The 10000-nt window shown below is 45.0% G+C and overlaps 1 protein-coding gene across 1 annotated transcript in view; it reads right to left on the minus strand.

The window, feature by feature from the left end:
* usp43a (ubiquitin specific peptidase 43a) overlaps positions 1–10000 on the minus strand; it is a 172095-nt gene that overhangs the window by 57362 nt on the left and 104733 nt on the right. The gene's annotated exons all lie outside the window — the stretch shown is intronic.

Raw genomic sequence — 10000 nt, forward strand, 5'->3', positions numbered from 1 at the left:
TTTGCTGTTACCAGAATGGCAATGACAAAGCCACAGTAAATTACTAAAGGCCCTGTGTTATGTCATTGTAGTGCATAGTGGTTCTTTTCGATAACTATTACAGCATTCCACAGGTTGAACGGCGTGCATTATGGCGCTACCAGTTGAAATACTAGAAGCTACAGAAACATTGGGGCTGGTCGAATTCTCAGCAGTGAATCACACACGTCTCCCCATGGGAGCTGAGGACATTCCACAGGAGGAGGGCAGGGAGGCAGAGAGTGGGGATCATGAGGAGATCACAGATAAGGTGGTGGCACTCACCGTCAGTGTTGCCAGATTGGGCGGGTGCCCGCCCAATTGGGCTATTTGGGATGAGTGTCGGCGGGAAAAAACGGGAAAAATTGGCCATTTGGCGGTTTTTTTCAGCCGTTTTGGGCCCATTGAAGTCAATGTAATTTGATGAATTTGTGCGGAATTTAGCGCATTTTGGCGTTTTTTGAGAACCTTTTGGGCGGGATTTGGTCAGACACATCTGGCAACACTGCTCACCGTCTGTCTTTTTCTCCAGAGGGGCAAAGTCAGCAAAAGGAAATGGAGTTACTGTACACGCACGGGTGCCATCGGGGTTAAAGAAGGGCACCATGAGAAGACAGCGATTCTCCAGTCAACCCTGGTGTTCCATTGTATGAAGTAGAAGTAGAAGTTCCCTTATATATGTAATTACAACACACATAGTATTATATTACGAAGTTGAAACCACTAGTGTTTTTATTACGCACATCTGCCAGAGTACTTCTACTCATACCTGTCAACTTTGAGCTCCCAAAATCCGGGAAAATTACCATATTTTAAGCCAAAATCCGGGAAATTTTCTAAAGGCCAAATTTTGACAGTCAACGGGATGACAGAGACAGATCGGACGGTGCGTTCCACTCTGCTTTTCACAACAGCGCGCGTGCAAAGACAGATCCTGTCTAAAATCCCTCAGCACACATTTTACAGCGTGGAGAAACAATGCAATGAAAACAAAACAATGAAATGAGCGCAATGCATTTCTTCTTGTTGTTTTGTCGCACAAGTTGTCTGTTCGTGCAAAACTTCCTGCTGGTACAGGTTGTGGTTAGCTTAATCGCATGATTCGCTGTTCCGAGGCTGTTTCATGCGTTGCATGAACTGACGGTTTCTGAGGGAAAGAGTGGGCGCACAAGCGTAGCTCGAGGTTGACAGCTCGTATTTTCAAGGAACTTCAATTTTTGGTGGTATCTGGCATTCCGTCTTCTGGCAGGTAGCTTGATAAGCAAGACCCTCGTCTCTCTCTTCAAGAGCGGGTGTGGCTCGTCGGACAGGGCCGTGGGTAGACTACAAATAGCCTACTGGACCGACGGTGTATTTTGATAATGTGAACAATCCAGGATATTTCTGGGAAAAAAATCAAATCGGGAAGAAATCGGGTCATGAGTCAAAATTAGGGAGTTTCCCGGGAAATTAGGGATGGTTGACAGGTATGCTTCTACTTCCACTTATACAACTCTGCTGGTGTTAAAGACAGTGTCGAACCCTACCTAATTTAATAGTACATCCATTAAAAGCATTCTTGAATTGAGCATTAAAAACAAAAGTCTTAACTTCATTATAATATAATAAACGTAATAAAATATTATTTTCACGAGATAATCTAAAAAGAAAAGAAAAGGTGATACAGTAAATAACTTCAGAAAGTGTATGAATAACGTGAAGGAAGTGCGTGAAGGAAGTGTAAAATTTCTGCCCGTACTGTATTCTCATATCTCGGACTGCTGTTTACTTCTGTACATACACAGGTTGGTTTCTCTCTGCAGTGAGGTACACAGAGGGCCAGGTTACCTGTCAGATGCAGCCTGCTAAAAATACACAGAAAGGGGTAGGTGGTGGTGGCACACTGCTGGCCAGGTCACACGCACACACACACACACACACACACACACACACACACACACACACACACACGCACACACACACACACAGACACATACGCACACACACACGCACACAGTGACACGAGTGACCTTCCGACATGTCCCATGTGGGAGCCGCTGTCACAGCGGTGGTATCACACAGCACTGATCTGAGGTGTCAGAAGGCTTGTATGTGTGTGTGTGTGTGCATAGCACTGATATGAGCCATGTGCGTGCATGCGTGCGTGTGGAAGTGCGGAAGTGCGTGCATGCGGAAGTGCATGCCTGAGTGTGTGCGTGCGTGAGTGCATGCCTGAGTGCGTGCGTGCGAGCGTGCATGCCTGAGTGCGTGCGTGCGAGCGTGCATGCCTGAGTGTGTGTGTGCGTGTGTGAGTGCATGTCTGAATGTGTGCGTGCGTGAGTGCATGCCTGAGTGTGTGTGTGTGTGAGTGCATGGCTGAGTGTGTGCGTGCGTGAGTGCATGCCTGAGTGTATGCGTGCGAGCGTGTGTATGGTATCACACAGTGCTGACCAGAGGTGTCCCCAGTAAGTGGCCTGTTCTGGGTCATGCGGTGGCAGAGATGAGATGACGGGACCTGTCCTGGTAAAACACCTGCTCACTCACCGGCTCTAGCTTCAGACAATGTGCGTGCGTGTGTGTGCGTGCGTGTGTGTGTGTGTGTGTGTGTGTGTGTGTGTGTGTGTGTGTGTGTGTGTGTGTTGTGTGTGTGTGTGTGTGTGGTGTGTGTGTGTGTGTGTGTGTGTGTGTGTGTGTGTGTGTGTGTGTGTGTGTGTGTGTGTGTGTGTGTGTGTGTGTGTGTGTGTGTGCGTGAGTGAGAGATGGGGAGTGAGTGAGAGAGGGAGAGTGTGTGTGTGTGTGAGTGTGTGTGTGTGTGTGCGTGCGTGCGCGTGGGTGTGCGTGCGTGCATGTCTGTTTTTTAGTATTTTTAAGGATCAAAGCAGTCGCATAGTAAAGATGTTTGTTATCATGATAGTAATTACTACTGTTAAAAAAACTGCAATTTCATCAATGTGAGAAATACAGTATGGAGGACTTCTACATTTTGTAGAATTTTTCACAACACTCAATTGAAGACAACTAAAGCTTTCTGGGCAAATCTCACAGTATTTGAAAATTGCCAGGCTTGCCCAATTGCCCAATACAGTCATTGAAAGAAACAAGTCATATTGATCCCAGCACCATCTACAAAATATGGATTTTTAAATTCTATTTCATAACTTTCTTAATTAATCATTTTTAGGATACCTTTGGTGCATGGCTCATTGACTTGCACAGCTGGGTAATGTCTTGAACTTTGTTATACATTAAAACAACTGCAAATCAAATGATTTAAAGTGACAGTTGCACAGTTATACAGTTGTATAGAGTAGTCTGCCAGTATGTTCTGTAGTTTTGAATATGGACTTCAGTATTCCCTTTAAGACTCTAGCCTCTTTATAGCCAACAACTTTGGGCAGAGATCTAAGTGTAAAAAAAGCTAGTTCTTTTTGCTATGTACATGTATTATATGATATGTTCTCAAAAGTCTTTTAATGTGAAGCCTCAAAGCCGCAAAGCAGAATCTGCAGTTTTTCATGGTCATGGTTTCATGGAGTTTAACCCTTAGCTAAACATCTTGATAAAAAAAGATATTGTATTGTGTTTATGACAAGACAGTCATGTCCTCGTAAGTCGCTTTGGATAAAAGAATTTGTTATGTGAGCTAGAGTAACGTGTGTGTGTGTGTGTGTGTGTGTGTGTGTGTGTGTGTGTGTGTGTGTGTGTGTGTGTGTGTGTGTGTGTGTGTGTGTGTGTGTGTGTGTGTGTGTGTGTGCGTGCGCGCGTGCATGTGTGTATTTGTTTTTGTGTGAAGAGGGCTCCAGAGCATCCTGGAGACTACACCGTTGGGCAAAGGAATGCACTCATGATAAAGATCAGGGTGTTGTATCCTTCTGCAAATACCTCGCCATGGCTGTGTTTACATACTTTTTATTGTGTTTGACCTTTTCCAAACCCGATTGCTGTCTCTTGGGTGCAGCAGTCACTGCAACTTTAGATACACCAAAGGGACGTGCAGTGAAAGTGTAAGATCCCTGTCAACAACACCATCCCTGGAAAGGGGAAAAAATCTAGTGGGTTTGCCGTGTCTCCCACAAAGATCCCCCACAGAGAATGTTGGTGTGAATTTAGTAACGACTGTTCCCCTTTAACTTGAGACACAGGCCTATCATCAGCTGTGAAGACGTAACAGTTTTCACTCACAAATCTGCAACCATGTCCTCTGTTTTTATGTTTTTCAGCAACTGCTGTCTTCTTTTGAGGAGTAAGGATTTATGATACTCCTTTTAGAATTTTACTCCAACATTCTACAGCTCCCATAGCACTAGGTTTTAAAATCCTGCTGAGTATTGTGACATCATAGTGAGAACTCAAAATCGAGCAAAAATTCTTATCACATACTCCTCAAAAGTGAAGTGAAGGTTAAGTAGCTTGGGGTTTGAAGAGTCGACAATATGGCGTGTCACATCCAGAGAATGGAAGGAGGCTCTTTATCATTCTGTGAGAGATTTAGTTTGTTTTGCTGTGGGCGAAGGCTTTTGTGGCTGTTCCCAGACCAGAAGCCTTTATCCTTTATCTGTGGCGCTCCATAGATGTCGACCTCATACACACCCTCCATCCCTAGGGAAGCAGACTCCCGCCAAAGTTACTCTATTTCGGCTGTCCTGTCCTGTCCCCAGAAATAGGCTTTGGGATCACACACGCGCGTGCACACACACGCAAACACACACGTGAAAACACGCGCGCACACACACACACGCGTGCGCGCGCACACACACTGCACAAACTTGATGGACATTTTGATTAGGACACAGAGGGTTGTCTCCTCATTCTCTCTCCCTCTCTCCAGTCTCAGATCCCCACAGGCAAAAAAAATGTAGCTAAGTAGCATTGAAAAAAGAAAGGGTTGGAAGTTCAGAGAGAAAGAGTCTCATGGCCAGATACCAGATACAGCTATTCGCTAAAATAAAATGAATTTCCTCTCCACCTTTCCTATATGTTAGTGATGCATAATTAAAGCCGCGCACAAGACAAATATTTCATCATAGTATTGAGAATTCTCTCTTTACAAGCTTTATACATTGTGGTATTTTCAGCTACACACTACAAGGCCTAAGGCCAGACTTAATCCAGGTGGACTCCTCCTGACGGGCTTTGAAACAGCTGCTATGGTATGTTGTTGCGAAACCGGGCACGGCTACAAAGGTAACCTTTCCAAGTTAACGGCTAACCGAATTCCACCTTCTAATTTTAGCCGTTATTAGCCTAGGTGCTAATTAGCTCACGTCTCCCGCACGGCGGCTTAATATCATATCACTACCCCCCCCCCCAGAAACAAGGAAGTAATAAAGGGCCTGCCTGTGGAGAGAGATGATATTTCCACGGCCATCACTCTTTCTAGTGTTGACACGACAAACGATGATATGAGGGGTTGGTGGTGCCAGTTGTCGGTTTCCCAAGGTCGAACATAGAAAGACATCAGTTCTGTTACTGCTATTCACCAACTACGACCACAAACTGAAATCCTCCAATAAATCCCTGCAAAATGGTTATTGAGTCTGATACCATACCTTTTCAAGCTTTTGTTATTCATTAGGGATCAGTAATAATTGGTATCATCACAGTTAAGAAGCCAGATTCTGCCAGAGAGATCAGTTGTACTGTGCTTATGCAGTGTTTATGCATACGGTACATGTACATTAGCCAATAGTCATGTTACATGGTTTCACTGATCTCTAATCTAAGAAGTGAATGTATTTTTAAACAAATGCCTTTTGATGTGGTCAGTGAACAGGATTTTCACCCTCCAACATTATTCTATCAAAGAATTTAATGTTTTATTTCTTTTCTTTAAAAAAAGATATTATTTGGGGCCAGTAAAGAGGAGGGAGACAGGAAATTAGTGGGGAGAGAGAGAGAGAGGGGGGGGGAAAAGGAATGGCAAAGGACCTCATGCTGGATCAGAGTCCTTGTGCACCTGAGCGAACCTGATGACGAGCGAACCTGATGACGCATTGGGCGAAACGCGTTGTTTGCTCCGCGAAATAAAGTTAAGAAAAGTAAGCAGTGTGCGGTGTCTCTTGAATTTTGTTCATTGACCTCATGCTGGAATCGAACCCGGGCCGCCAGCGAAATGGTATAGTGTCTAAGCTCACTGAGCCACCGCGCCCCTGAATGTTGTATGTCTAAACAAATTCCTTGTGATGTGGTCAGTGAACAGGATACCAGTTTTTTTGTTGTTAACCCTCCAACAGTACATGACCACTGAGAGCAAACAGGTTCTGTAAAAAAAGCAGGTTCCTTAACTGTCTGAGTGATAAACGCAGACGAGTTGCTCTGGCTGTCCGGTGACTCGCCTGGTGGTGACCTTTTCAGGTGGCTGAGGGGAAAACCACAGGAGCTAATTGCTCATTAACGTAACGCCTGTTCGCTCGATACTGAGTCATGCCAGCATGGGAGACGTGACAATGGTAGGAAGCGTTTCTTTTATTGTTATTAATGTTTCATTGATGGTGGGGGGGGGGGGGGGGGTCATTTTTAAGTCACATAAACACAAATGAGCCACAGAGTGGTTTGGTTTGAGAAAAGCAGAGAAGGAAGAGCTCAAGGGGGGTCAGCTCTATGTTCCCACAGCCCAATGGTCCCACAGCCCAATGGTCCCACAGCTTATTCCTGACGCTCCGTGTTCCCACATTTTTAAGATTTTTTTCAAATATAGGCCCTATGTTTTACAATTGCATGTTCCCACATTTCCGGGTAAACCAAGAGAACGTGCCTTTGGAACATAGGGCTTAGGACTTACATTTTAATACATTTTACAGGGCCAGTATTGGGGAAGGCCCCATCTCAAGACCCTGCCACAAAGCAGTGGCGGACAAAGTAAAAGTAAAAGTAAAAACAGAAACAGTTTTTGTCCAACACAGGTAACTTATCTGAGTAGAAAGTAGACCAATGTAAGCCGATTCTGCACAGGTTGGGTTGAGTTTGTGGTCCTTGTTAGGTTTTTATTGTTTTTCAGTAATAACAAAGTCTATCTCAATAGGTAGGTAAAATGGAGTAAACGGTGTAACAGCTATGTAATATCATGTGCTACTGTTGTAATTACACCACGAAAGTACTTTTACTTTTACTTTGTCCACCACTGCCACAAAGATCATACAACTAGAACAGCTGCTCGGTGAAGTCAGCTGTATTTGAAGGAAAAAATGGCAGTGTATTTTATTCTTTAATATTAAAATATGAAATACGTTTTATTAACAGCCATTTACATCAGGGGATCTCAAAAGGTTTCTCTCTGTGAGCGGCAGATTGGCAACCAATTGCTATTGCAGTTCACCTACGCAATGTAATCAGCTACAGGAATTAAAAGATTTCTCAAGAGTAACAGTATGACCAAAACAACCCTCTTCAGTGTTTCACAATACGCGCCAGAATAGTCACCCCTGACAAAGAGTAAGAACTGAAATGAATACAAATGAATACTGTACTCTGTGAACGACAGAATGGCAACCGGTCACAACAGCACTGCCATTACATTGAGTACAGTGACATCAGTCTAAGGATGAATGAAAGCTTGGCGCAAGAGTACCAGTCGGACCTCATCAGCCATTTTACGCTGCTTCACTATGTACAACACACAAATGTGTGCACACCCACGCACCCACGCACCCACGCACACACACACACACACACACACACACACACACACACACACACACACACACACACACACACACACGTACGCATACACACACACACACACAGGGTGACCTCACCAGCTCTCTTATGCTATTTCACTACATACAACACACACACACACACACACACACACACCCACCCACACACACACACACACACACACACACACACACACACACACACACACACACACACACACACACACACACACACACACACACACACACACGTACGCATACACACACACACAGGGTGACCTCACCAGCTCTCTTATGCTATTTCACTACATACAACACACACACACACACACACACACACACACACACACACACACACACACACACACACACACACACACACACACACACACACACACACACACACACACACACACACACACACACACACACACACAGCAGGGTGACCTCACCATCATCGGTCCTCGTACGCTGTTTCACTACAGTACTAGTCAGCATGTGAGTGTGAGCCAGCCATTGTTGTCTTTTGTCTTGTGTCCACGTCACCACATCACTTCCCTCCCCTGGTCGCCCTCAACACCACATCGCATGACTTCACACAGTGTCATCGCTTTCACTCTAAAGCCGACCTAGTGTCCATATGAGCTACCCACATAAACAACATACTACACCGGCCAACAAAACCTAATGCTAACTACACCCACTTTGAGACTGGGAAAAATACCTTCAAAGCCTTGATATTAAGATGGATATTGTAGTTACTGCTAATTGGATGAAGCACTAAACGGGACAAATGTGGACAGTAAAGCTTTGCCACAAGATAAAGGAGGTGTAATGAAGCCAATTTTCAGTCTAAACTCAATTTTGACAAGCTATGTACCTGTAGTTACTGCACTTTGCCCTTGTAGGGCACTACAGTAGCGCCCGAGGGTAAGCACTGGTGTTGTGTCGATATGAGCTACAAATTGATCTGAGCTACCAAGACCATTACAATGCACAATAGGGTGTCTCCAAGCCTAACAGCCTATTGGTCGCTGATCTCATTGCTGAAGCCCATCTTTTAATTATTATTTTTTTGTCTTTTTGACTTAATTTACGATAGTATAGTGAAGATGATGACAGGAAGCAAGCGGGGAGAGAGACATGGGGAAGGGGCAACAAACGACCTGGGCTGGGAATCGAACCCGGGTCGGACGCATAGTAGACGAGTGCTCTACCGTTAGGCCACGGCAGGGCCTACTGAAGCCCACCTTGGCAGAACACCACTCTCACCAGGCCAGATCAGCTCACCTCACCTCATTACGGTTCTCAATCTCTCATCATCACTTTAACACAGCCGGCGGATTACTAATAAAACACCCTTCATCTGGCCACCGCTCTACAAACAAGCTTAATATTCTAGCGGTGTGATTTACTTTGGGCAATCAAGCTCGGTGCGGATTAGCGTGGTTTACACTCTGCCACAGTGAAAGTTTAAGTGTTAATTCAACACGAAGAGAGTGTGTCCAACTACAAAGAGTTCTAAATTCGACTCTTGAGGTGTTAAATTAACATTGGAATATTTATTATGGTGTGTGTTTGTTTGTTTTGTTGGGGATAATCTATAATGTATTCCATGAACCTCGGGGCTGCGTTGCACCTGGTCATTACCATATCCAAATTGTGACTCTAGCTACCGTGAGGCCCGTGGAGCCTCATATTAACTTCCAATGGGATTAGGCTGGCTCGTAAAAGAAAAGTGCAGAGTAACAGCGCCGAAAAACAAACAAATTCAAACGCGTACGCAGATATGCGGACGTGCGCACACAAAAACAGGCACACAAGCACACAGACACAGACTCACACACACATACACGCCGGGACGCTGACATGGGGGACAAAGGGGTCGGTTGTCCTGGGCCGAGGGAGAAGGGGGCCCCAGCATTGTATCATATTTTATGTATTAAGTGGAGGGGCCCTTTCAGATCACTTTGTCCCAGGCCCAAAGAAAGCTGTCAGCGGCGCTGCATACATGCACGCACGCACACACACACTCAACAAAAGCATCTTAGAGTACCTAGTGGGTTGGTCCTGAAAATTCAGTACTTCCTTTGTCTCATTTGTCACCCACAAAAAACTGACAGAAATCATATTTGCCAAATAATTTCACACACAGTGAAACAGATTCCAGCTCCTGCTGCTACTGCTTGTTACCACTCCAGACTGGCCTGCCAGACAGCCAGACGAGAAATGAGAGAGAGAGAGAGAGAGAGAGAGAGAGAGAGAGAGAGAGAGAGAGAGAGAGAGAGAGAGAGAGGATGAGAGAGAGAGAGAGAGAGAGAGAGAGAGATGGAGATAAAGGAGAGAAA

This window comes from Engraulis encrasicolus, chromosome 1 (assembly GCF_034702125.1).
Source record: "Engraulis encrasicolus isolate BLACKSEA-1 chromosome 1, IST_EnEncr_1.0, whole genome shotgun sequence".
Lineage (NCBI taxonomy): Eukaryota > Metazoa > Chordata > Actinopteri > Clupeiformes > Engraulidae > Engraulis > Engraulis encrasicolus.